Below are 26,643 nucleotides of genomic sequence, written 5' to 3'. Positions count from 1 at the left end.
AAGTCCACCAGAAAATCCGCTCCAGCATGGGGGCTCCTCTCTCCACAGATCCTGCCAGGAGCTGCTCCAGCGCAGGCTTCCCACAGGGTCACAGGCTCTTCTGGGCATCCCTCACTCCAGTGTGGGTTCCTCCCTGGGCTGCAGGTGGATCTCTGCTCCAGAGTGGGGACATCCCTGGGCTGCAGGTGGATCTCTGCTCCAGTGCCTGGAGCATCTCCTGCCTGCCCTTCCTCCCAGCCCCAGTGCCTGGAGCATCTCCTGTCCTTCCTCGCAGCCCCAGTGACTGCAGAGCTGCCCCCACACGCTGTCCCTGCTCTGTGTGAGTGCTGCCATGCATTTTTTTCCCCCCTTTCTCACATAAGTTATCCCAGAGGTTCTACCACCATTCCTAAGCACCTTGGCCTCCCCAGCTGGCATTTTCTGCACCAGGCAAGGGTGCAGCTTCAGCAGCTTCTCATAGAAGCCACTTGTGGAGCCCCCTGCTACCTCAGCCTTGCCAGGCAAACCCAACACAACACCCACTGCATAATAAAAACCAGGTGATACCATCAAAATAATGTAATTTTCAATATTACAACCAAAATTGTGTCATTCACACTGGCTGTGCCACTTCTGCTTTGTGTTTGCAGAGTTGCTCCAGCTGCCTTTGAACATCAGTGAGTGCTCTGTTCAGAGCTGGCTGCTCTGGTGGAACAGCCCTCAGAAACCGTCTCCAGTGTCATGGGGTTTGTTTTGCTTTGCCAGAGAAAGGCATTTTCAGTAGTTGAAGTTTGCAGCCAGGCAGTTCTTTAACAAAGGAGAGAGTCAGGATCTGGTCCCTCTGTAAGGACCAAGTTCTGCATGTAATAATCAATCCAGGAAAAAGAAGGGGAAACAACCATGCTAATCAGCAAACTGCTGCATAAAAGAAAGTGGGTGAGGGTCATCTTTAAAGACAAACTCAGGCAGCCTTTGCAAGCTCAAGCAGAGAGTGGATGGGCAAGCATCTGACTCCCCAAAGGGAAGAACTCCAGGGACCAAGGCAGGTTTTTATGGAAGCTGATATCCAGCTGCTCCTCTTGGAGCACTTCTAGCAGCACAGCTGAGCTGAAATATTTTACTTCAAATGTAAATAGCAGAAGGCAGCATCAGAGCAGTTTCCTACAACCCATACTTCCCTCAAACATCCCTCAAAATGACAGTCCAGCTTCCCAGGCTGCTTTTCTCTGTGTGGCTGCAGAAAAGGAGGAGAGATAGTTCACCACTTTCTGAAATATACCCATCTCTGTTAGGAACAGAGCTGGAAATTCCTAGCTGAAATACAAGAAATGTAATGGATAGATCTCCTGGTTTTCCCCAGGGCCGTGCCGTTCCTGCTGGATGAAGGCAGCTCCTCCCTCTGCTCTCACCTTTGCACTCAGCCATCCAGCCCCTGGGATGCTCCCGGCAGCACCACATCCAGCCCCATCACAGGTTCAGGGGAAGAGCTTCTCCTTGGGTGTCTCATTTCCTGCTCTGGCTGGGACATCCCTGAGAGCCTGGGGATGCTCTCCAAGCAGCAGCTTGCAGCTCCTGCAGCTCTGGTTGTCCCATGCTTGTGCCACTCCTGATGCCAGGATGCAGCCAGCCTCCCAGCTGTGTCTCCTGCTGCTGGGGCTGGGGAGGCAGTGCACCCCTTTTTCACAGCAGAATCCAACAGAATTCACTTCAGATCCTGGAAAGGAGAAAGCAGGGGCATCCTCTGAGGATCTCCAACCTATAACTCAAAGATCTATGGAGAAGGAGCCCGTGTCCTCATAGCCAGGAGCTCATCCATTTGATTTTTCCAGTTTTCTGCTGCTTTAATGTGGCTTTAGCAATCCAGGGCACAGAGACACAAAAACTTCCTAGAGGCACAACTTTTTGTACCAGTCAGAACATCATGGACCTGTCCGTGAGGATGAGTAAAATGCAATAGCTGTCTTCTTACCAAGAACACTTTGGTTTCAGTGCTGCTAAAGACTTTATAGCTTCCTGAGCTGGAAAAGCACAAAAATCCCTCTGAATCTCACCAGAATTCATCCCGTGTGATGCTTGATTCCCTCAGACCAGTAATTGTGCAGGCAGATGTTTTCTGGCCTCTCTAAATCTCATGTTGCACGTGTTGCTTTGCTCTAGCTATGTCCACAGGAAAGAGGAAGGGACCCCATTTGTCTAGAAAGGAAAATCCCAAAGGAATAGGAGCAAAAACCCTGCAGTGGGTCAGATACCTGGGGCCCTGCCCTGTCTAAAACACAAGGAATAAAAGAAATTTCATCAAGAGAAGGTGGAGGATGTTGTGGCCTCTGATTTCCCTCCCTTCTCAGGCATGATGTGGCAATCAGGTTGGCTTTGCCCAGAAATACCAAGGAGTTATTAATAATATTTATTATTCCTCAGTGTTTTTCCACTGTCCCAGCAAAGCTGCTCTTGAAAGGTGCATAAACCACTTCTCATCAAACTAGGAGAAAAATCCTTAGTACCTAATCTGGACATGGAAAGAGACTATGCAATTTTAATCAAGATCTACTGCAAACACTTCATTTGTTTTGATGTTTGAACTGTGATGATCAAAGTTCAAGCCGTGCTCATTGTGCACTTGTTGAATGTAAAAAGAAAAAGGACACACGTGACTTTATTCCTGCACCTGATTGTCCCTGATGAACGAGCCTCTGGTGCAGAAGTCCCAAAGAAGAAGAAATTAAAATTCACTTTGGTTAAAAACTGCAATGTCCAAGCCTAGAATCCATTTCCTATGGATACTTATTAAAATTCAACTCCATGGATGTCCATGAAAAGCACCCAGAGTGGACAAACTCTGGCAGTGGGGATTACAGTTTCAAATGAATATTAGCCATCCTTTTAGAAACATTCATTACACCCAATTTTACAGTATTAATCATAAAGGACCCTGAGAGATGTCTTTAAGCTCATTAATGAAATTAATCCATTAATCGACGATGGAATATATTTACTTCTAGAAAAAAACATAATATTCCAACTATTATTATTAATGTAATGGCCATTATTTTTTATTTTTTTCAAATCTGTTGCACCTTTTAGAGGCACTTCAGTAACCATGTTGTTTCAGGATACAAAGGGCTATAGAGCATTGCCCACTCTGAAGAGTCCTCTGAATGGGGCCTTTGTTTTGTGTGCTGTTTTGGTAGGAAATGGTTGCTATTTAGGTCTCCAAGAGGGAATATAAAACTATGCTCACCTAATCAAACAGACCAGTAAATACAGCAGTTAATCTGACAACTTCAAATTCCTGAATTGCGTTTGGAGAAACAATTTAACACAAACAATCATTTAAAGCCTGCATTAATCATCCACCTTGGGTTACTAAGATGCATAATTTGTTTTCATTATTGCAAGCTCATGGTTCTAAGTGACGCTTCTAGCAGTTGGATGTTTTATTAAAGCCAAAAGAGGAAAAAAGTGCTGTTAATCTTTTCCATCAACAGAGCTGTAAAATAAAAGCAGGGTTATCATAAGCATCAGAAGATAGACCTGTCAGAGCTCCATGTCTGAAACCTGTAACTGTCTGAAGTATTTTACATCAGAAAAACACAATTGCTTGTGAACTAAACCAGCTATTGTTCTCCACGGTGGCAAAATGTTCCTTTCTGAGCAAGCCTGCCTGGCGAATGTGAATCAGGAAGTGTGGCTTGTTTTGACTGGATTATTAACATATCCACAATGGCTCCGGAGTTACCTTGAGCAGGTTCAGCAGGCACTTCAGGAACAAAAACTGGAGTTACCTTGAGCAGGTTCAGCAGGCACTTCAGGAACAAAAACTGGAGTTACCTTGAGCGGGTTCAGCGGGCACTTCAGGAACAAAAGGGAGAGAGGGGAAAACGTGTGCGACAAAAAACTCCACCTGGCACTTCAGTGCGGCACAGAACGGCTCTTTAGAGCAGCAGAAAAAGGCTTCTGCGTGTGGGCACAGTCAGATGTGAAGATATAACTGCTGTGGTCATGCCTTGTGCCCCCCAGAACAACAGCAGCCTTCAGCAACCTTTTGCTCGTCTGTGTTGCAAGGTAGCTTGGCCAAAGCTGGCTGTGTTTGTAAAACATGACACAAACTCTTTCTGTCCTCTTACAAAAAACAAAAAAAAGAAAGAAGGAAAAAAAAAAAAAAAAGAACCTTGCTTTTAAAAGAGCCATTGTCCCTTCTAGCTGAATGTTTATTTTACTGTCTCCTGCACAGCAGAGGACATTCCACCTATAAAGACCAATTATATAGCACTGGGAAAATTTGAATACTCTAATCAATGCTAGTTAAAGTGCAGATAAATAAATTTTTATAGTGCCAGGGCTCCTACCCTCCACGGAAATTATTGTTAATTTATTGAATCAATGATCTTGGAACAATAAATTATAATGCCTTTTGTTTTACTAAGCCCATCTCTCAGCATGGTTAAAAAGCACAGCTTTATAAATATTGCAACAGGCTAGGGGGAGATTTCCAACCAAGGCTTTGTGTTTGTCCCATTATGGAGAATATTAAATTGTAAAAGCAAAAGAAAAAAAAACCCTCAAAATAAACAACAAAAATTTGAAGGCGCAGAGACACTGAAAAAATAAATCCTTAAATACAGAAACTGCCTGGGTTGTAGCTCAGCCCTTTTGGGACTGTACTTTTTAACTCCTTCATTACTAGCCATGCTTTTATCAGGTTCTTTTAATAAAGTAAAACCCCCTGGATCTACAAGAGCACACGTGGTTTAAAATGCAAGACCAGAGCCTGGTCTCCAGTGCAGCACAACTTCACAGCACAGTCCTGGGTCTGCATCACCCTAACAGCCACCACAGACCCACCCAACAACTGAAAGCATATATACATATCATTCTAGAAGCAATATCACCCCAAAATACACCAGCGGAATTGTTTTAATCCTTAGAAAACACCATTCAGGCCAGCAGGTATCCTGCAGATAGCGCTGCCTTCTTCAGAAGCTTTCTCACTCTGTGATTTGGAGTATATGTTATATTTTCCTTCTGTAAGGAAACACGTCCCTGGCTGGTGAGGTGCTGGTGAGACACAGTTCATCTCACGATGGCCTGGGCCCTGTGGAAATGTCCCCTGGTGTGTAGCTCAGTGGCTGCAGCCTGTATCAGCTCAGCAAGGCGCTCAGGCCTCTTCTTGCGAGGAGCTGGCGGTTTCCATTTGCCTTTCCCAGATAAAATGAGCTGGAGCAGGAGCTGCTGGCTGTTCTGGTGGGAACAGTTTCAGGACAGGAACAGAGATACACAGCAGGGTCTGTCTTTTGCTTTGAATAGCTGGTTGTTCTGGGCTGAGGTGAGGGTTTATCTGGTGGTAATGAGAAAATTCCCCGTGAATTTAAGGTGTCAAAATTCCATCCCCGTTCTCTTTGACTCGTTACTGTCGAGATCTCAACACTGGGACACTTATTGATGAGAAGCAGGCCTTCAGCAAGGTGTAAATGAGCTTAGTTGAGCAGGAATTAATGATTCTGCCCGGCTTTGGAAGAGCTGAGCATTTAGTCCAAAGACGGTGGATTCTGTATCGGCGCTAAAGGAAAAAATTACCCGAGTTGTTATTCTGCTTCCAAACTCCTATTTTTGATGAAGGTTTATGGAGCTGGAGCCACAGTCCCCAGCTTATGTAAGTTTCACTTATTACACAATGAGCTAAACATAAGTAAAAGTAGGCTGAATCATATGGGGATGCAAACCTGGCCAAAACCCCCAGAAATCTCCGAGGTGGGTGTGAGGAAAATCAGCTGCTGTAATTATGATGGTGGCTGTGGGGGATAAGGCAGCAGCCAGATTTGGCTGAGCTTGAAGCAGTACTTTTTGATTTACAGACAGAGAGTGTATTTTGACTTGTCCTCAGCTTGTTAATTTTTAACTCTTGCTGTTTGCGCGAGTGCCAGCACGCAGACGGGAAGCATCCCTTCAAATCCTGCCCACAACTCCAGGCAGCATCCATCCAGGGATAATTTTAAAATGACTCTCTAAGTCATTGGCAGGCTGTAGCCATTTTGCCTTGTGTGTCTAACCCAGCTCACCACTGCTCTTTTCCTGCAGTCTGCCACCAGCCTCTGGCACGCTGGGGCTGGGAGCTCCAGGGAATGCTGTCCTTTCATCCCCGTGCTCCTTGCTCCCTGTGTTCTGACATCCCACCGACACAAAGGGCTTCAACACACATCCCACCCACAAAAATCTGCTGTGGGAGGTTTTTACTGACACACCCACACGGCTTTTTTTTTGACAAAGTTGTATGCTTGGTCTTAAAAATCCCTCATCGTGGAAAGCCAGGGTAGCACTGGGAATATTTCCCTGGCTGCTCTGGGGTGCCCTGACCCCCAGGGCAGCACTGACTCTGACCCTCATCCATGGAGAAAGTTTCCTGCACTTCAAGATAGACTGGAACCCACAAAAGTGTGAAATGGATTCCAGAGAGCAGTGTGGGTGTGTCACTGGGTGGGAAATTGAGGGTTTGGGATTTTCAGTGTGTTGTGGATGGGAGCAAGCTGGAGGGCACAGGGTGTCATCCCAGGTTTCTTCTTCACGCTTCTCCTTCCTCCTCCTCCATGGGTTTGGGTGGCATTTTGGAACTGGGCAGAACAGTCTGCACTGGGGCTCTGTGGGATCAGTTATTGGGTTAAAAGGGGAAATAATCCAGGTTCTTAATTAAGTTTAGTCTGAAAAGCCCTTGGAACAAGAGATTGTTGGCCACTTTGTGCCTTCTGATGCAAAGCTGCTGAGCTCACAGCACTGAGACTGTTTCACTGATAAATAATAAACACCTGAGTCCCAACATGAAACATCATCTCAAGCTCCTTCAACCCAGACCCAGAGAAACGGCTCCCTCATGGTGCTGAACCTGGCTCATGTAGTCTGGGGTGCTTCAGGAGTCTTTGCATGACAGAATTCACATCGTGAAAGCCATTTTCAGCAAGAGCCATATGGATTATTTGTGTCTTGAGACCACGCCACCGAAATCTATGGGAGTTCTGTCATTGATTTCATCAAGAAGAGGAAGCCCGGAGTAGAAAAGCTACGTCCAAAATATAAATGTCTATAATTTTTTAAATAGACATGTAGGATAATGCACACATGTAGGATAATGCACACATGTAGGATAATGCACACTTGCAGTAATTTCTGAGGATGAGAACTCACAAGATAAATGGAGGTCCAAAGCTCCTATTCTAAACTTTGTCAGTATTTCAGATGAAACTCCTCTGCTGTCTTTGCAGCAACTGTGCAGAATTCTCTTCTCTCTACCAGCATCCCCCAAGCAGATGCAATTAGAGATCTTGGGAGCCAACATATGCATATCTTAATTACAGAACCAATATGGGATACTGTTTGTTCCAACATTAACCATTAAAAAAACCCCCATGGACATCTAGCTTAACAGACAGTTATTGTCATGCTAGCTTTGATTAAAATGTGCTCGGCTAAACTGGTCACTCCAAATATGACTCTGAGTTATTACCAGGGCAGGGGAGCACCCTCCAGCACCTATCCTAGCTCAGGGAAGACAAGAAATCAGATTTTTCATCACATTGCACACCAAACAATCCCTTAGAACAAAGGAAGCATCTAAATATTGCAGGATCAGAGCTGTGCACATACCCAAAGCAGTTGTAAAATTATAAATTTACATTATCAGTGGGAAAAAAAAAGGTTATAGGGTGAGAAAAAGTGTTCTGAAGGGCTTGTTTTAATTCCTACTAATTTTTTCCTTTTAGTTACTGTTAATAAAATTTTCTTTATACCCTTTTAAGGTTTTAAACCTACTTTACCTTTCTCCTAATCCTCTCTCACAACAAGAAGTGAATACACCAGTGATTAACCAGCACCAAGCCCACCACACTCTTTAATACATTACCCAGGAAATCTCAAAATCAGTAAAATCTCCAATTAGCAAAACAAAACCACTACAGTAGCTGATGAAGATGCAAGGGAAGGAAAAATAAGACCCTTGGCTGCATAATTTAAGTGCTTGACTTCTTGAGGTGCAAAACAGTTTTCAACAATTTAGTATTTTAAGTATATTAAGCCTTAATATACTACCTGAGAGGAAAAAAACAAAAAGCAACAACCAAACAAACAAAAACCACAAAAAACCCAAAACAAACAACCAAAAAATAACCAAAAACAAGGAGGAGGAGTTCCTGGGTGGTCAAGTACCTGGGCTGTCAAGACCCCACACTTTTCTGATGAGCTAAGAAACCCAAGTCAATATGGTGTATTGAAAAACAACATGAATTTATGAGATTGGGTTGATATAAATGAGCAGAGCACAACACGGCAGGCACTGGATGTGTGATTATGTCATTACTTACTGCTTCCAGCATCTGCAGAGCTTTGAGCTGCCATCAGTGACTTCTCTGGGGGCCTTTTTGCACCCTGAGTTTCCCGTGGTGGGAAGGACAGCTCCATTCCATGGGCTACTGCCTGCAGACAATGGCACAGGAAGCAGAAATGCTGAGTTTTCAGAATCCAGCCTGAGACTAATCTGCTCATTCTCCACTTCTCCCCGTGAAATTAGGAAATATTAACACTTCCTCTCCTCAACAGGTGGTGTTTGTAAGCATCACAATTCCACAGTGATCATATGCTTCACAAATGCTTTGTAAATCAAACAAACCATTTTTACAAATCCAGCAGGCTTCTGCACGAGAGTTATTTTTGTTAGGAGTGAGTGAACAATTATAAAAGCCCCAGTTGTTTATCTCTTAGAATAAATTAAGACTTTGCAACTGATACTCCCAATCTCCTTTGCTGTTTTCTCATTCAAGCTCTTTATCCTGTACATCCAAATTTCCCACTTTCCTTAATCTTGATATTTTTATAAAATTTTCTTTTTTTCAGATTTTTTCAATGCTACTTGCTACAGAGGACCCACGTATTCCTAGAGACACTGAATAACCTGTTCATCTTCAGTGGTAGAAAGATCAATCTTTTTGAATATTTAAGTGGGAAGACTAGAGAGTTGCTAGAATAACATTCACTAGGTGATATGACACAGGCATTGGTGTATTTTTCTTCTTTTAAAACAGTTTCTGATTATTTCTATGGGGTTTGTTTGTTTGAGCTTTTTTTTTTTTTTTCCTGACTGGATTAAGCAAAGTTTTGTCTTACGGAATTGCATGAGGTCACTTGGATTCTTGCTATCCACATCCTGCCAGGGCACTGGCTGGGTAAAGGATCCAGGTTTGGGACACAGCACCTCAAAATCAGTGGCTGGGCAAAACAAATGCCTGTGACCACTGTAAAACAGAATAAACCCAGTGGATGGGACAAGGAGAGTAAACTGATGAGGTAAGTTTCAGGATATTTATTTATTACTAACGGCATTGCAGAACAAGACTGGAAGTTAAAGAACATGCAGCAGTTTCTAAAATCTGTGAGGTTCTAGATAAAGAACAATATTATTCTCCCCATCTACCTCCTGCCACCCGTACCAGTCAGCACATGCTCAGCATTTTGCCTCTCCAGAAGCATCAAAAATCAACTTTTGCAGCTCCACACGAACCAAAAATCAGCGCTGTGGCTGATGTCTGAGAGGCAGCGCAGAAATATCCAGTCAGCAGAGGGTGAGCTGACAACGTGCCACGGGCTGGCCAGGGAAAGCACAGCAGCCCTGGAGGAGGAGGATTGCTCAGGTAACAGGGGGGTTGCTCAGGTAACAGGGGGATTTCTCACCCTGTTTCTGAGGTAACAGGGTAATTTATCAGGTAATAGGGTGATTTCTCAGGTAACAGAGGGATTTCTCACCCTGTTTCTCAGGTAACAGGGTGAATTCTCAGGTAACAGGGAGATTTCTCAGGTAATAGAGGGATTTCTCACCCTGTTTCTCAGTTAACAGGGTAATTTCTCAGGTAATAGAGGGACTTCTCAGGTAACAGAGGGATTTCTCACCCTGTTTCTCAGGTATCAGGGTGAATTCTCAGGTAACAGGGAGATTTCTCAGGTAACAGGGTGAATTCTCAGGTAATAGAGGGATTTCTCAGGTAACAGGGTGATTTCTCAGGTAACGGGGTGGTTTCTCAGGTAACAGGGTACCCCTGCAGCAGGAGCAGGCTGACTGCACTCCAGCTCATTGCCAGTTCTCAGTCAAAGCCCCAGGGCACTGCTGAAATGGGAGCATTGAACAATGCTGAGGAACAGTGAAGGACAGCTGCAACCCCCAATCATTTCCTTCCCACTGTGGGGGATAATGAGTGCCCTTCAAATGTCCAAATGTCCCTCCTGGCTGCCACGGTGGGCTGATCTATGAAAATACAGATCCTATCCAGCAGAGGATTTCCTCTGAGTGCTGCCTGGGCACTCTGAATGGGATGAGAACTGCAGCCCTGCTCCCTTTGAACCCCCCTGGGTCACACAGGGGCACACCGTGTTCAGGTGCTTCATCAGCTGCTTGCATCAGCAGGAAAGGGCAGGAATTCCAGGTGTGGAAAGCCACCCTCGTGCCTTTTTGCTAGGCAGACAGGGCATTCCTGCAAACACAGCCCTGCAGGTTCAGGGGCTGGGCACGCTGCTGGGCACTGAGCCAGCCCACCCAAAGCAGCCTGAGGGCTGCTGCACAGCCTGCCCTCCCTCGCACAGGGGACAAAACCACAAATCCCTGCCTGCTGCAACTGCCTGCCTTTGGCCCCTACAGCTGGTGGCACGACAAACTTCCTCACCAGACAGACAGACAGACAGACAGCAGCGACCTGTGCTGGCCACACTGCAGACCAGGGATTGCTCCATTCCTGCTGGCCAAGAGAGCCCATTCTTATTGCTGCAGGTAGATCAGGGGCTGTGGTGAAATCTGACTGATCCTGTGACTCGGCTTTGAAATGGCCAGGCTGTCCCTGGAAATGACTGTCACAAGGTGCCAGCGACCCCTGCTTGATGCAAGGCTGCCCCTTGCCTCTCCAGGAACAAGGGCAGGGAAAGCAGCAGCAGTGGAGGAAAGCTGGCTGCAATGTTTCATCCTGAAAGCTGGTTTTTTATTAAAAAAAAAAAAAACCAAAACAAAAAAACCAACTTTTTTCCTTCAAAAATCAGAGCATTTTGCAAATACTGTTCACTCTTTAAAGACTCTTCAGTTAAAAGCAATTTTTTAGCTGTTGGCTTCCCTCTTTTTCATTTTTTTTAATTGAAGAATGTGGTGAGAGGCCGAGGGACACTTATTTCTCAGTTAAAACTAAATTTTGTTTGTTTGTTTTAAAAAGTGATAAAAATAAAAATAAGTAGATGTGGAGAAAACAACCAAATTCCAACCAGCTGCAGGCCGAGGGACACTTATTTCTCAGTTAAAGCTAAATTTTGTTTGTTTTAAAAAGTGATAAAAAATAAAAATAAGTAGATGTGGAGAAAACAACCAAATTCCAACCAGCTGCAGAGCCACCAGCTCAGTGGCACTGGCTGGTGTGCAGCCACACACAGTACACTAAATGAATTAGATTGCCAGATATGTGCCAGGTACATCATGATGCAATTTGAACACCAAAAACACTTAATAAAGAGAATTCTCTTTTCGGTATGATAGCAGGGAGCTGCCAGAACAGCTGCACTTCAGGTAAGCTGGAAGAAGACCAGGAAAACCGAGGAACTGGAGCAGCATCAGGCCTCAGCATCCCTGCACACCCAGCTGGTGGGCCCAGGGTGAGCTGGCTGCGCACCTGAGCTGCTGCATTCCAAGCTGAATCCAATTCAGGCTCGAGTTCAAGTGCACGGGAATCACACACCAAACTGCTGAAAGTCCGACCCCGCAGTCATGCTCGTGGCACTCGTTATGTCCCCACAGAGAGCAATTAGTGGGGCCTAACAGCCAAAAAGAAAAGTGATGTCCTCTGTCTCAAAAATCTCTAATTTCATGGCAAGACAATGGGAGATCACTAAGAATAATTCAGAGCAAAAGCCATGGCTGGAAAAGGGGGAACTGGGAAATAATTTCGATTCCCATCCTTGGTATGACTCTGTGATTCTTGGTCATCTCAGTTTCCCTGACATATCCAAAGGGATATTTTCCAAAGGGAACAAAAATCTTGTAGCCATTTGTTAAGGACTGCAAAGCAGTTTTGACTAGAGGGGAAATCTCAGCTGTCACAGAAGGACCAAATAAATTCCAGGTGTTTGCCCAAGGTTACCCCATGTGACAGCCTCTGCTGGGTGCAGGTGGCTCCCACTCACACCTTTGGCCCCTGGCTTTGGCAAAATGTCACCTGGAGGGTTTCTGGAGCATTTCTGGAATTCCTGAGTGCCAGTTGCATTTGAGCCTCAGTAACACCTGAGACACAGAGCAAGGCACCGGCAGCAGCTCCAGACAGCTGGCAAGCACAGCACTGGCACAGCCATACCCCAGCACTTCCTCTCTGCCTGGAGAGACAATCAGGGTTTTTACATGCTGTGCTCACACACAGTTCTGTATCATAGGGAGAGAAGATCATCCCCAGTGGATCTGTGGTTGAGATCCTTTGTTTTTTATGTAGGAAGGATCACAAATGTTTTATGCACAAGACCTTTGAATGTTGATGTGGCCACAGGAAATGGAGAAGTTTAAATGGAGGACAACAGGAAAAGCAAAATGTGACAGGTTGTGATGCTTATTGAAAGCCAGTGAAGAAGGGGCCCAACAGCCCCACACCAAGAACTGTTTACACCAACCAACACCTAGTTTTAAATTTCCTGTCTTGGCCATTTTTGGGTATCTTTTTGTCCTTTGTCACTCTCCACCGAGCTGAAAGCATTAGCCTGACCATGTTAAATAAAAATACTCTTTTTCCTTTGTAAGGAAAGCCCAGTGACTCCAGATCTCTGCATAGCACCCCAGGAGCACGCCAGCCACCAAGAGCTGAAGCTGCAGGGCGCTGCCAAGGCTTTTGTGAGTGATCTGGGGCTGTGACAAACAAGGGCCTCGCTAACCCTGAAGAATAACTGAACTGCATTCTTCACTCGCCCCGACCTAAAGGTGCCGCCTTTGGGAGCGTTTCACAGCTTGACACACGAGCGCTGAGCACCCAAAGACACCAGCCTGGCTCTCACAGTAACAGAACAAGCTCTGCTTCTCCAGCAGCCGGGCTCTCACTGCAGCACTCCCTGCACCCATGTACACTTGGCTTCTCCCTGGGTGCTGCCAGCAAACAAAGCAGCTCTCAGGCAACTTCTGAGATGCCTGCAGTGACTTCTGACAGACCAGCAGCACACAGGGCTCCAGGAAAACCAATCCGTCCCCTCCTTCCACAGAGGCCAGCTCTGCCCGGGTGCTATATTCACCCCAAGAAACCCACAGAGGGTTCCTGTGCTTGGGCTAATAGCTTTTAACAAAAAATAATAATAATTTTAAAAATCAGCTTTCTTGCCACACAATACAATAAAAATGCACGTTTTTCCTCTTAAACACATTTTAGCCTTTGTGAGCTTGTGTGAAAAGAGCCATTATTAAGCCAGAGTTATTTAAGCAATATTGGAAGTGCCCCTGCCCTTTTGTTAATTTGCTTGGCTTGGTGCACACATGGCATTTGTTTTATATCATGTGTGGAACTTGCTTCTTTAAAAAGTCTGAAGGTTTCGAATTCCTCCCCTTTTGATAGATGTACTGTATGTACTGTTGGGTTTAAAAAAAGTTACAGGTGGCTGCTATTTTTCCCAACTCAGTCCACAAAAGCCCCTTTATTAAAAGAAGCCCTTAATGAAAAAGAAAAGTAGAGCTACTGTATGTGAGGTTGCAAAGAACTCTGGTGGAAATATTTGGTGTTTACATTTTGCCCAACTATTTATACTGTGGACACACACTACACTAAAGGCTCTCTTTCCCCTGCATAATAGAAATCCTTGTGACTGAATCCTATATGCTGGGTATGGTTTACATTTTTTTATCCAGCCTCACCACATTTTCTCCCGCCGTGCTCGGCAGGGCTCTGTGGGTCTGCAGCAGAGCTGTGGAACAGCAGCCCCTCCTGGAAGAAGGGAGCCACTGGAGAATCCCTGCTGCTCCCCGCAGCTTGCTGCTCTCACCAGCCAGTGTACGTTACTAATAAGGCAGAAGCTCAGAATAATAATTAAAATACATCACTGGCTGTATGTGCATTTATTGCTCCATTTAGCAGTAATTGAAAACCCTGTGTTGTTTTGGGTTTTTTTTTTTAATCTCTTTCGGAGCCTTTTCGTTCAGGGTGGGATTTTCTGAGACCCCCGTCGAAGGGAGGAATGATGAATGTGACTCCATGCTTTTAGAAGGCTAATTTATTATTTTATGATGTTATAATATATTAAAGAATGCTATACTGAACCCTACTAAGGAAGAGAGAAAGGATACAGACAGAAGGCTAAAAGATAATGATGAAAACTCGTGACTCTTTCCAGAGTCCCACACAGCTTGGCCCTGATTAACCATCAGTGAAAACAATTCACATGAAACCAAACAAACAATCACCTGGTGGATAAATAATGCCCAAACCACATTCTAAAGCAGCAAAACACAGGAGAGGCAAATGAGATAATATTGTTTTTCTTTTTCTCAGCTTCCCAGGAAAGAAATCCTGGCCAAAGAGATTTTTCAGAAAATGCGACAATAACAATTCAGAGTACTTTCAACAATTAATATTCAGCGTTTTAATTGCACCAGATTTATGGCTCAGAGTCTCTGCTCTGTCCACCTTTTGTCTGGTGATGTGAAAAAGCAGCAAAAGCAGCAAAAGCAGCAGCCACCTCCTCTCCCTTCGGAGCTGCCAGCACCAAGAGGAGCATTCCCAAACCCTGCAGCAGAGCCCAGCCAGTGATGTGCAGTGGCCCACACCGACCATCTCACAGCCTCGGACAAGCACCACAGCCTTCCTGGTGTCTTTATAGACAAAACTCTGCCCCTGAAGAGCCTCTGGCTGCCTTTGGCATTGGGGCTCTTCCGTTTTTGCCAAAGAAGACAGGCAGCCCTTTCAGAGTGCTGCTGGAAGACAGCTTTGCGAGCACAAGTAGGAGACAGAGGGTGGCTGGCAGGAGGACCCCTTTAACTGCCTTCAACTGCAATCTATGGCAATATTTTCTTTTGCAAAGTACTGCAGAGAGATGCCATTAGAGCAGCGGCAGCGGTAGTAACAGCAGTAATAATAATAACCATAGCAGCTCTAATTAGATCTTTGCACAGAGGTGCAATCCTTTCCACAGCACTGCTGCAAAGAGGAGCTCTGCCAGAGAAACGGGCAGGGAGAGCTGGATTCCTTGGGGAAAGGCACCATCAAAGGACAAGAGGTAAGGAGAGGGGCAAAAGAGCCTCCACATTTAAACTGTGACAACACTGCAAGCACAAAATTTGCTTTAACGGCACCTAACGAGTGAAAGGTCTGATTCCAGAACACTGGGCATTATTCAGAAGAAGGATTATCAACTGCTGCAATATCCCATTGGCTTGGAGGATACAGCACTGACAGTCCAGGTGAGCCTCAGAAGCCTGGAAGCCTTTCCTCAGACAAGGCAAGGCACAGTCTGCTTCTGCTCTGCTCCTGATGAGCAAGCCAGGTCCAGATCTGACAAGTTTTGCTGATTTTGCAAAGTTAATCCAAGATTTCCATGTTGCTTTTAATTTTCAAATGGCGTGTCCGAGCAACATCTGCTGCATTCCTTGCCTTGACCCTGAGTTTCTACATCTTCCATGCCTCATTCACACCCTTGGTCAGACTTTTTGGGCTATTCCTTTTCTTTTTTCCACTGTTTTGGGCTATTCCTTTTCTCCCTTGTGTTGGCTCCTGCAGCGCCAGCTCCTGCCCCCCTGATAAAGAAGTGCACAGTGCAGCCATCACCCACAAAGCACTCCAACTGAGCTCACTCCATCATGGAAAACAGCTCTGAGGAGAAGCCTTCTGGGAAATGCAGATTTTTCCATGATGGGAAAAAAAAAAACAACCATCCTGCAAGGTACGTTTAGGTGTGTCAGGGGAGGAAAACTGTTGAAGAAAACCAGTTTGGCAAAGGTTTTCATGAAATATCTGATTTTTGCAAAGCGTTTGAGGGCTAGTGGTACCCCCAGCATGGGGTACACCCCCAGCTAACCATGGCAAACACACTCCACATCTTCCTAAGCAACTCCAGGCCTGTGCTAAGGCACAGGGATGCGGGGCATGATCCTGCAGGAGGGCAGAATGCTCAGCAGTAAGAAGCCAGGAGGGGCTGCAGGCAGCTGCTGAGAGTGGCCAGGTGAGAATAGCTATCAGAGCAGCAGAGGGAAGGCCAGATGGCACCAGCTGTGCTCTGGCTCCCAGCAGGACAGCCTCTCCTCTCATGAATATCATTTCCACAGCGTGCACAAGAGTGATTTGATACTGCAATAAGCTGCTGCTCTCCTTTTCCTCACCTGTACCCGTCCCCTTTGGGCTGCTGAGCTCCGGCACAAAAGAACAAGACAGCGCAAGGAAAACTGTGAGCTCCGAGCCTTGCTCTGCAAAGGTGCTCCAAAAAGAGCACAAAGTTCTCTAGGGAAACCTCTTCCTCACGTGGAAAACGGCTGTGTGTGCCTGCCACACCTGTAAATGCCCAGAGCCAGGGGCAGCAGGACTGTCACAAAGCTGTTTTTAGTGACAAAACCCTTTTGTGACAAACCCTCCTCTCTGCTTGTGCCAGCCCAGCCTGGCCCAGCTGACACAGCCCCAGCACATCCCCCGAGCTGGGGAATGGGTTAATCCCAGAGGTGCCTCAAGCAGCTGGAACAGAGGCTGGACAGAGTTAAAGGGAATAAAAAAGGATATTTACTGAAGAGCCTTCAAAGGCCACAGCCTGGCAGTACCACGGCCACAGTCGTGGCTCTGCCTGGATGGCTCCAAGATGGGAGCAAAGGAGGGCTTGGTCACAAAATCTCACTTTTTTATAAGTTTTAGTCCACTAGCATATTGGAGCTAAATGTCCAATTACACCCCTAGCCCAGGCACTCCCACCCTGCTTGTTTTCCTCTCTCCAGCCCACGCTGTTTGTGCTCCTGGGCTGAGCTTTGGATCATTTGTCCTTGGTGCCCAGCTGGAGCAGGAATTGTTTTGTCTCCCTGCTCTGTGCAGAGCTCACCATCCCCTGATACAAAACCCAGACCCACACACTAGAGCAGCACAGAATCAGAAAAGAAAAAAATAAAAAATAAAAAGCTAAACCCCGAGGTATCACCAGGACGAGGGGAGTTTGTGACAAACCAACAACTAGACTGAGAATCCCGAGCGGAATTTTAACATGTCTGGCCTGGGATCCTCAATCGCTGATAATGACAGGCATTACCTGACCCAGCCAGCTCGGGGATCGCGAGAGCTGTTCTCAAGAATTTGCAAATCCTTCTCCAGTTCCTGGCTCCTTCCCTCTGACTATCTTGGCAGCCTGTTCTGGCAGCCAGACTATCTCACCTAAGACTTCTCCAGCTGGTGAAGCATCTTGGCGCTCCTGCCTCTCCATGCCCACACACTTTCATCAACTTCAGCAGTAACCCTTTTAAGTGTTATCTCTCAGCAGCCCTAATTACTTCAAATTCATTTTCTGCCTGCCGGCTCGGACAGGTGGAAACTGAGCGCCATCTATTGCTGGCTGATTAAAGGCTGCTCGGAGGGATGCGACAGCACAGCTCCTCCAAAGGGAGCCCCGCGATCCAGCAGCACATCCCCCAGAAACAATTCCACTTTCCACTGATGATTCAAGCCTTAAAGGCTTTCCTTTAAACCTTAAAAAAGGTAAAAAAATCCTTCAAACCTTTCCTTTAAACCTTAAAGGTTTTCCAGAAAATACACCCCTAAGTTCGGGATGCTTTCCCAGCTAATTTCTTCAACCTGGAGATATTGTGAGAGCCAGCTTTCCTGTAATATGTGTATTATTGTGTGTGAGTGATAATTATTATGTGTGATTAGTTTTGCCCTGAAATATGACAGCATGGGTGTCTCTCTGGTGCCTGTATCTGACACAGGTGAGCTACAGAGCTGCTCTCTGCAGTCCCAACACTGGCTGTGCCCCCTCTGCAACTGAGAGCAGCTGATGTGGGAGAAGGGAGTAATCCCCAAGGCAAGCACCTTCCCCCAAGGAAGCTCCTTCCGTTTTCCTTGGCTCCAAGGAGCACTCCAAAAAGCTGAGGGGGAGAGCAGTGGGCAGCACTGCCTCTGCTGGGAGGAGGATTTGGTTTGTAACAAGGCATCAACGTGAAGATGAAGGCAATTTTCTTGTTAAAGGTCTTGGAACTTCCCTGCACGGGATAAAATCATTTACAAACCATCCCTAAAAGGACAAAAAGTCCGGAAATACTACCAAGAGTCTAGGGTGGGTAGATTTCTGTGACAGAAGCAAAAGCTGTATCCTTTCTGAGTTCCACACACACCTTCTGAGCATACCTGAGGGGATGCCAGCATGGGATGAGGATGCTGTTCATTTCTGCTTCTCGCTTCAAGCAGCCATTGCAATCCTTTGCACGAAAATGCAAAGGTTTGTGGTGAGGACAAAGTGAGGAGAACCGATGGGTGGAGATCTGAAAACACCAAACCAAAGTGCTGCTGTACCCAAGCTGCAAAGACCAGGAGCGTGTTGTCTAACTCTGTGATGTTTCCAATGGATCTGGCTGCAAAGATTCCTGAGAAAAGGAGAGGGTAAGGATGTCAAAAAAGAGATGAGCAAGACACTTCAAAGTGTCTGCAGCCATAAAGCTGGGACATCTTCAAACTATTAGGAAAAAAAAAATATCCCTGATAGAGTGCCAACAGCTGTGTTTGTTGCAAGCTCCATAATACCTGCTACATTTTTTTCCTAAAGCTCTACATGCCTTAGAAGGGAATAAATGATTTTTAAACGTTATTTTTTTTAGCACATATGATGGAGATGAAAGGTGAAATATTTGTATCAGGCAGTTTAAAAACAGAAAATCCAAGGAAGAGAGATGTTTGGTTTATTTTGCAAAATATCCTTAGGATTTTTAAGGTTGTCCTGAGGGGTTCTAAAACCTGGCTCATGATTTTGGGTTAGGCTTCATTACTGATTCAAAAGTTAACTTAAACTGTATAAGAAGTCAGGTATAACAAGTCAGGTAATGACTCCTTGCTTTTTGCAACTGAATAAAACTGGTTTTCCTCATAAACGACAGAAAGGGGAGCAAGAAATCAAGAAAAAAAATTAAATAATTCCAATTCAGGTGTGTTCTCCTTGAGCCTCTGGGATTCCCTCAGTTTTAGATCCTGCAGCCCAGATAATGATTCCCTGCTGCCTGGAACAGAGGAGACCTCTTTCATCTCCCAAAATGTGTCAGGAGAACATGGCCTGGTTCACATTTGCCTGAGGCTGAGCCTTTCCAGCAGCTTTGGCTGCTCCATCCCCAGCTCCTGGCAGAGCCTTGCAGCAGTGGCAGCAGCCAGATCGTCCTGGCAGCAGTGCCAGGGGAAGGGAGGTGTGAGCACTGCTGCACCGGGGGCCCCTCTCCCATCCCTGTGGAGCTGGGAGCAGGACAAAGGACGAGGCAGGGGTGAGCACTGCCCTGCTCTTGGTGCGTCTGTGCAGACACCAAAGGCAGCTTCACCGGTGTCACCCTGATTTTCTAAGACCTTGCTAAGCCTTCTGATGTTTGCATTCCTGTAACGAACTTTCTCACGCACAGTTCTGTAAACAACTTATGTTTTGCATTCTTTCATGGAGGAGGAGAGAATTGATGGACTCTTGGTCTGTCCAGGGTCATTGGAGAGGTGGCACTGTCACCCTCCAATCCACTGTCACTTTTGGAAAACTATAAATGTTGGAGTCAGAAAATAAAGGCTCCTCTTTTTGTTCACCTGGAGAGCAGCAGGGTCCGTGTCGTATTGCGACGCACCAGAGCATCTGCAGGGGGAAATGTGGCCCAGTTTTGGTCCCAGTCTGTTTTGTCCCAGTCTCTAAGTGGCTGCCACTTCTACCCCAGGAAAGAGCGGTGCTCCTTAGACGGGACCCCAGTGGGATGAGCAGCCCCTGGAGGGCAGGGATGCGTCCAGGACACCTCCACACTGAGCCACTCTGGCACACAGCAGGCACAGCCTCCCAAAGGCGCTTGGCCAGTCCTTCTCCCCCCGGGCAGACAAGCACGGAGGGCTCAGGAGCAGCAGCCACACCCCGTGCCTGCCAAGGGCATCCTCCCACCAGGAAAATGGCACTGAAGAGACCATCAGAAAGGCAGGACTTGGCTGCAATCCAAACAGCAAAGAATTGGAAATGACTTTGTTATGACTCTGAATGCTGCTGGAAACGATCTGGGGAGTGGGAATGAAACAACAGAGAATGTGGTGCGAGAAAATAAATTTCCAAGGTAGCACTCTGGGGACTGAGATGATGGTGGCTGAGGTCCACTCCTAGGTGGAATGTCCCAAATGCTCCCCTTTGTACATTATTTCAGTATAAGAGGAATTTTATATCAGTTTTTGTTTGGTTTGGAAGGAACATAGTACTAAAGCTTTTAACTAAGTACAAAATTAATTAATACTGTTGTGTTTCTTGGCAGGACTAATATAGAAGGTTTCATGTTGAAATACACTACCTCTGTTCTCTGTATTTGGTTTTGCCTTTTTTTTCCCTTTTTTTTTTTCTTTTTTTTTTCTTTTTTTTTTAAGAGGACAGGGTGCTGGATGGCAGGGAAAGATAATTTTTTGTTTGTTTGTTTGGAGGGTTGACCTATGCTTTTTCCTACCCCACATTTAAAGCCGGGAAGGTAACCAGACCAAGATCCAATTTCCCAACCTATAGCAAACTTGTGGTATCAGATAAATAAATGGCTTTGGGTTAAAGCAAAAATGGTTACAAATTACCTTCTGGAGAGGTGCTCCAGTGTGCTCCAAAAAGCAAGGTGGTAGGAGCAGTTAGGGGTGAAGGAAGGATGTTCCAGTTTGAAGCAAACCACAGAACATTAGAGAAGCTCTGCAAAGCCTGCTCTAGCTCTCACAAGCTCCCGGGGCTGTCGAAAAGCACCAAGGGCCCGAGTCCCTGGGATCAGTGAGTTTAAAGGCAATCTGTTCTTCCTGAGCTGGGAGAGTCCTGTGAGACTGGGACTCTGTTCCAAACTTCTGCTAACAGCCATGCCAGCGAGGAGCATGGTGAATTGTGATTTCCCCAGCATAGCTGTGCCAGCCAAAGCCCCAAATGACTCCGTTGTTCTGGCAAAAAAAAAAAAAAAGAAAGAAAAAAAAAATTTAAAAATGCATTTCCTTGTACAACTTTTCCTGTGCGGGGCTGTGGCTTTACTGTCCAAACACCAAATGCAGATCTGTGTGCACTGATGGAATGGCCCCGAGCACAGGCACAATGTCACACTTGGGCTGCAAGCAGGGCTGGAGGCTGATTATGCGCAGCAGGTCTAAAAATCCTCACAGAGGCTCTGCTGTTCTCTTTCTGGTTGTTGTGTCGTGAGCTTAAAAGATGCAAGGTCATTCTGTTTTTCTTTTGTGCACAGGAAACAACTTCTTTCATTCTTTCCTCTTCAGTTTCTAGGGGAAGGGAGAAGTGCACGCAGCCCTCCGTGGATGTCTTTCCTCAGGCACAGGAGCCAAGCAGGCATCTCAAGTTAAAGGAATGATTTGCTCGGAGAGTTAGAATTGTGATAAAGAGCCTCGAGTCAGCCTGCCTGTGGAAATCAGAGGGGTCACAACATGATTGCTGCAGACAAGGCAGGTTTTAGGTGCAAGCTGAACAAAGAAAAGGTGGGAGTTCAGTGTTTTATCAGGGAACAAATGCTCCTGCAGCTCAGGCATTTGAAAATCACATTAACCTGGAAAAGCAAGTGCAGGAACAAGACACAGACGTGGATGTAATGGATCCTGACTGCAGGGGCTCCAGGGCAGATGCCAGCTCTCACTTCTGCAGTGGAGGTCACAGAAGAGCCTTTCTGATCCCTTTCTTTTCCCTTTTTCTTTCCAAGCAGCATTACACCGTGCGTTTCAGCAGCAAAACCAATTCACTGGCGAGCGGGAAGGGAGAGGCCAAGCACAGAGGGTCCTGCTCTGTGTGCCTCAGCCACTTCCCCACGTCCTGCACACCCAGAGGTCACCTGGTCAGCTGGACACGAGTGGTGGCACACAAAGGAGCAGGAGGGCAGCTGTGGAACGCCCTCCTTGAGCAGGCACAGGGAGCAGAGCCACAATGCCCAATTCTTCACCAGCACTCGCAGCACCAAAGGGCTCCTGCACTGCCAGCTGCACATGCAGCTCTGGGGTGACAGGTTTGGGGTGAGTCCCTGAACTCAGCTCAGCCTGTCCTTCCTCTCTGAAGCAATAACCAAGGGGGTGCTTTCTCCACAGAGGGCTGCAGGGCTTCCCCGTTGGGCGGGCTTGGGTCAAGGTCACAGAGCTGAACACAGCAAATGCTTCAGGCCTCACCTGTGTGGATTCTTTTGTGCTGCTCAGTGACATGAAAGAACTTTGTGTCTGCAAAGCAGCTGGTCCTCAACTGGGAAAAGTGCATATGCAAAAATTATGGCCACTAGACCTGCAAAGGAACTCCAATTTCTGGAATAGACTCCAAAGTCCTCCTTGCAGCTTGCCTTCCTCCCCCGAGGTTCAAGCTGGGTTTGGTCCCCGTGCACAAAGGAGAAGGAATAAAATGGACACTCCTGTGCAAAAACATAGCTCTGTGCCCTCATGCCTGCTGCTGGTAGAATTAATTTGCCTCTGCACACTCAGAATTCCAGAAGGCATCACCTGGGGCTGGGAGCAGAGCAGTAGGGCAATGCAGACTCTTCCAAGGTTAGGTGAAAATGAGCTGGGAGTTTATTTGTTTAAGGCAGAACCCATACTGTGGGCTGACTAGGCCTGGAGTTCTAGAAGGCTTGGCCATGCACAAGCTTGATTTTTCTTGCATTTAAATGTCACTGTCAGCTGCAGGCAGTGCTCCAGCCTGTGAAGTTTCACTGAAACTGGAGGCAGCACTGAACTTGGCAGGGATGTGATCACAGGGTCTAATTGAAAGAATAAGCCTGCTATTACAAATTAATGTGGAGAAGGCAGCCACGGTGGAATCTGAATTCAGGTCCATCTGGTCCATCCTCATGGATCACCCAGCCTGCCATGCCTCCACCTCTGTCTCCAGGGAGCTCTTACCCCATTTTACAGCTGCAAACAGCAGCCAGGAGGGTTTCTGTGGAAACCCAGGGTGCTGGGAATATTTCCCTGGCTGCTCTGGGGTGCCCTGACCCCCAGGGCAGCACTGACCCTGACCCTCATCCATGGAGAAAGTTTCCTGCACTTCAAGATAGACTGGAACCCACAGAAGTGTGGAATGGATTCCAGAGAGCAGTGTGGGTGTGTCACTGGGTGAGAAATTGAGGGTTTGGGATTTTCAGTGTGTTGTGGGTGGGAGCAAGCTGGAGGGCACAGGGTGTCATCCTGGGTTTCTTCTTCATGCTTCTCCTTCCTCCTTCTCCATGGGTTTGGGTGGCATTTTGTGACTGGGCAGAACAGTCTGCACTGGGGCTCTGTGGGATCAGTTATTGGGTTAAAAGGGGAAATAATCCAGGTGTCAGCTCTTCATTGGACAGTTTAGTCTGAAAAGCCCTTGGAACAAGAGATTGTTGGCCACTTTGTGCCTTCTGATGCAAAGCTGCTGAGCTCACAGCACTGAGACTGTTCCACTGATAAATAATAAACACCTGAGTCCCAACATGAAACATCATCTCAAGCTCCTTCAACCCAGACCCAGAGAAACCCACAGCTGGAACACCACAGGTCACCTGTCCTGCTCCAAGGCACAGAAAGGAACTGAGCAGGGAGAGCTGCTAATCTGCTCCTCCTCTCCAGACTGCTTGCCATTTTTCCCTAAAGAAAATCACTTCTCTGATAAGCTTCTATTATGGGCTGCAGAGAAGTGTGTATTATGCACACCAAGAGAAGCAGTGTCTTTTAGAAATAAATCATTACAAGGCATCCTGGTTTTTGCAATTTACTGTAATTGCAGTTTGATTTTCAGTTTTCCTGTGAAAGATCTCAAACTTATCATCTGATGACTGAATGAAGTAGTAACTGTTAAAATATTCTTGGTTGATTACTGATTATCTGTGGGTCATAATGTTATTTTTTCTCTGAAAAATTACTTTTATTTTTTAAAATAAAACACCTTAACACTTTCTGGCTACCAGCTCTACACAAACACAAAATTATTTTCCTGATAATATCTGTTTTCTCAGAGAAAAAAAACAGGTTAAACAACTCTACAGCAGATTAATTTTGCCCTGAACTTCAAATCTAATTTGATGAGAGTTGCATTGAGTCAAACATTGGCTCTCCTTCATGCTGCTGAAATTGCAGTAACAGATAATAAAGCCTTGTTCATGCTACTTTCTCTTTCCAGGAAAAAGTTGCCATAAAGAGGCTGTGAGGCTTGGCAGAGACGTACACGTGTTCAGAAAATAAGGCTGGGTTTCAATATGATCTTATCCTATAAAACTGGGGGAACTTTCCCTTTTTTCAGGCTGAAATTTTCCCTCATTGACATCTCTCTTAACTCCTGGGTTGTTACCTTAGTTCTAAAAAACTTGTCAATATTACAGGTATGCAGAAATGGGTAAATAACACAGCTGCTGATGAGCTGTTGCTGTTGAAATGGGAAGGAAATGTGGAATAAGGAGTCTTCCTTTGAGCCACTGAGATATACCAGCAGAAGGGAATCCTCCCAGGGGACTCTGAGAGCAAAGAGGAACCACCAAGCTCTAAGATCCACCCTAGGAGATGCAAGAAATTGCAAGGCAGGAGCTCAACAACATTTACCTCTCAAAACCAGGCAGCCATCTGACCTAAAAATGTGCAGATTGCTGATGGCCCATATGCACAACAGCAGTCTCAGTTACAAGGCTTGCATGCACATATTGTTAAATAAGCCTCTGCCCAGGCTGGCAGATTGCAGTCTGGATTCCCTGAAGTCAAAAAAAAAATATATAACAGTCGAAAAATAAATATATAAAAGTGCATTTGCCTCTTTGGGAAGACTGCACAAAGGAAAAAGGCAGCCTTTGGGGTCTCACTGGATTCCTTCCACGACATCAAAAATACAGTCAAGTTAGGTAAGCTATGCCTTCCGCTTATTTTTTGAAAAGAAGCATTATTTGAGGAATGTGATGGGACCAAAAGGTTCCTCAGTCAGAGTTCTTCCAGTGTGCAATGCAAGCAAAGCCCACGTCCCCAAAGCTGTGTTTGTTTCTTTGTGCTTGTTTCCCTGAGGAAAACACACACACCAGCAGCTCTGCTTCCCACCTCAGAGCCCATGAAACCAGCAGCCTGAGAGCCCCTTGAGAAACCTGAAGGGGTTAGAGACTCGGATTTGGATTAGAGACTCAGATTTGGATTACAGACTCAGATTTGGATTACAGACTCAGATTTGGATGCGTGACTCACCTGAGAGCAGCCAGCCACACCTCCCAGCCAGGACAGAGACACCAGTGGGTGATGGGGACACCAAAGAGAGCCCGGGGAAATGGCATTTCTCTCTGCAGGCCAGGGGTCCCTCCAAGCACCTCTCCCCCAGCTCCACCAGCCAAAGAATGCCTTTGCAAGGAGAACTGTGTGGTGATTGCAGCCACCTGACAGCAAAGTAAACATTCTGATTGCAGCAAACTGGGCACAGGTGGGGCCTGGCCCCGCTGCTGAGGGACTGCCCAGCTCCTTCCCCTCCATGGGAATGGGATTAGAGAGGATTTCTAACCTCAAAACCTTTCTAACCTTAACCTTAGCCATAACAATATTCTACCTGCAAAAGGAGGGAGTAGCAAAGGGAGCCTGTGCTATGAGTTCTGCTTACAGGCTGGTGTTTGTGGGAGTGCACTTTTAGGACAGGAATATGAGCACCTGACAAACTTCCCAGATTTTCTGTTCTTTGTATGACACAAGGATACATTCTGCAGTGGAGGGTGGGGATGGTATGAACTTTTTAAGCATTTAAAAGCAGTGTGATTCTTAGGTGGGAGGATCCAGAACAATAGGATGGTCAGAACCCCATCCCTAGAGGAACAAATCCTAGGACAGTAGGCTGGTCTGTGCCATTTTTCTGCAAATGTTAAAGCACTAAGGTTTCCTGAATAAATGGGCATATTTTTCACTGTCTGCTCTAGTCAGTTTTCAGACATGCCCTCATGACACAAAATCTTCAAAAGGTCCTTTCTTATCCAGCCTGGGACTTCACAGTAAAGCAAATATTACAGACTTCACTCAGGCACAAGGCTTGCATGAGCTAAAGGAAGGGTAAAAAAAAAATTAATTCGCCTAGAACTCAGCAATGACTTAAGCAAAGTCTGGTGCATTAAAGTTTAAGAGCCATCATAAAAGTGTCTAGCAGCTGGGATATAAATCCTGATGTGTCACAGGGGCTGATTTCTGACTGGCTTCAGACTGGGCTGCTGTGGGTGGGAGAGCAGCCCTGCTTTGGCACCTGGGCAGGGCTTTTGCCTTGCTGTGGCCAAGCAGGGGTGTGGTGCCCCTGCGGCTGGGGCAGTGCCAGCAGTGCCACCGAGGGGAGAGCAGGGATGGGGCAGCCGGGGAGGAGTGGAGCTGTTCTCTTCCTCACCCTGAGAGCACAGAAATGTCCTCCAGTGAGCTGCAGAGCCACCCCCAGCCGCAGTCTCTGCTGGACCGGTGCTCCCGCTGCTCTGCTGGCTGATGAGCTGTGTGAGTGTCTGTTCTGACACTGGTGTGATGAACTCCAGCCCCGTGACAATGAGTGTCAGAAGGGGCCTGG

Source organism: Motacilla alba, chromosome 1A (genome assembly GCF_015832195.1).
Source record: "Motacilla alba alba isolate MOTALB_02 chromosome 1A, Motacilla_alba_V1.0_pri, whole genome shotgun sequence".
Taxonomy (NCBI): domain Eukaryota; kingdom Metazoa; phylum Chordata; class Aves; order Passeriformes; family Motacillidae; genus Motacilla; species Motacilla alba.
The sequence above is the reverse complement of the archived record's forward strand: the minus strand, read 5'-3'. Positions refer to the sequence as shown.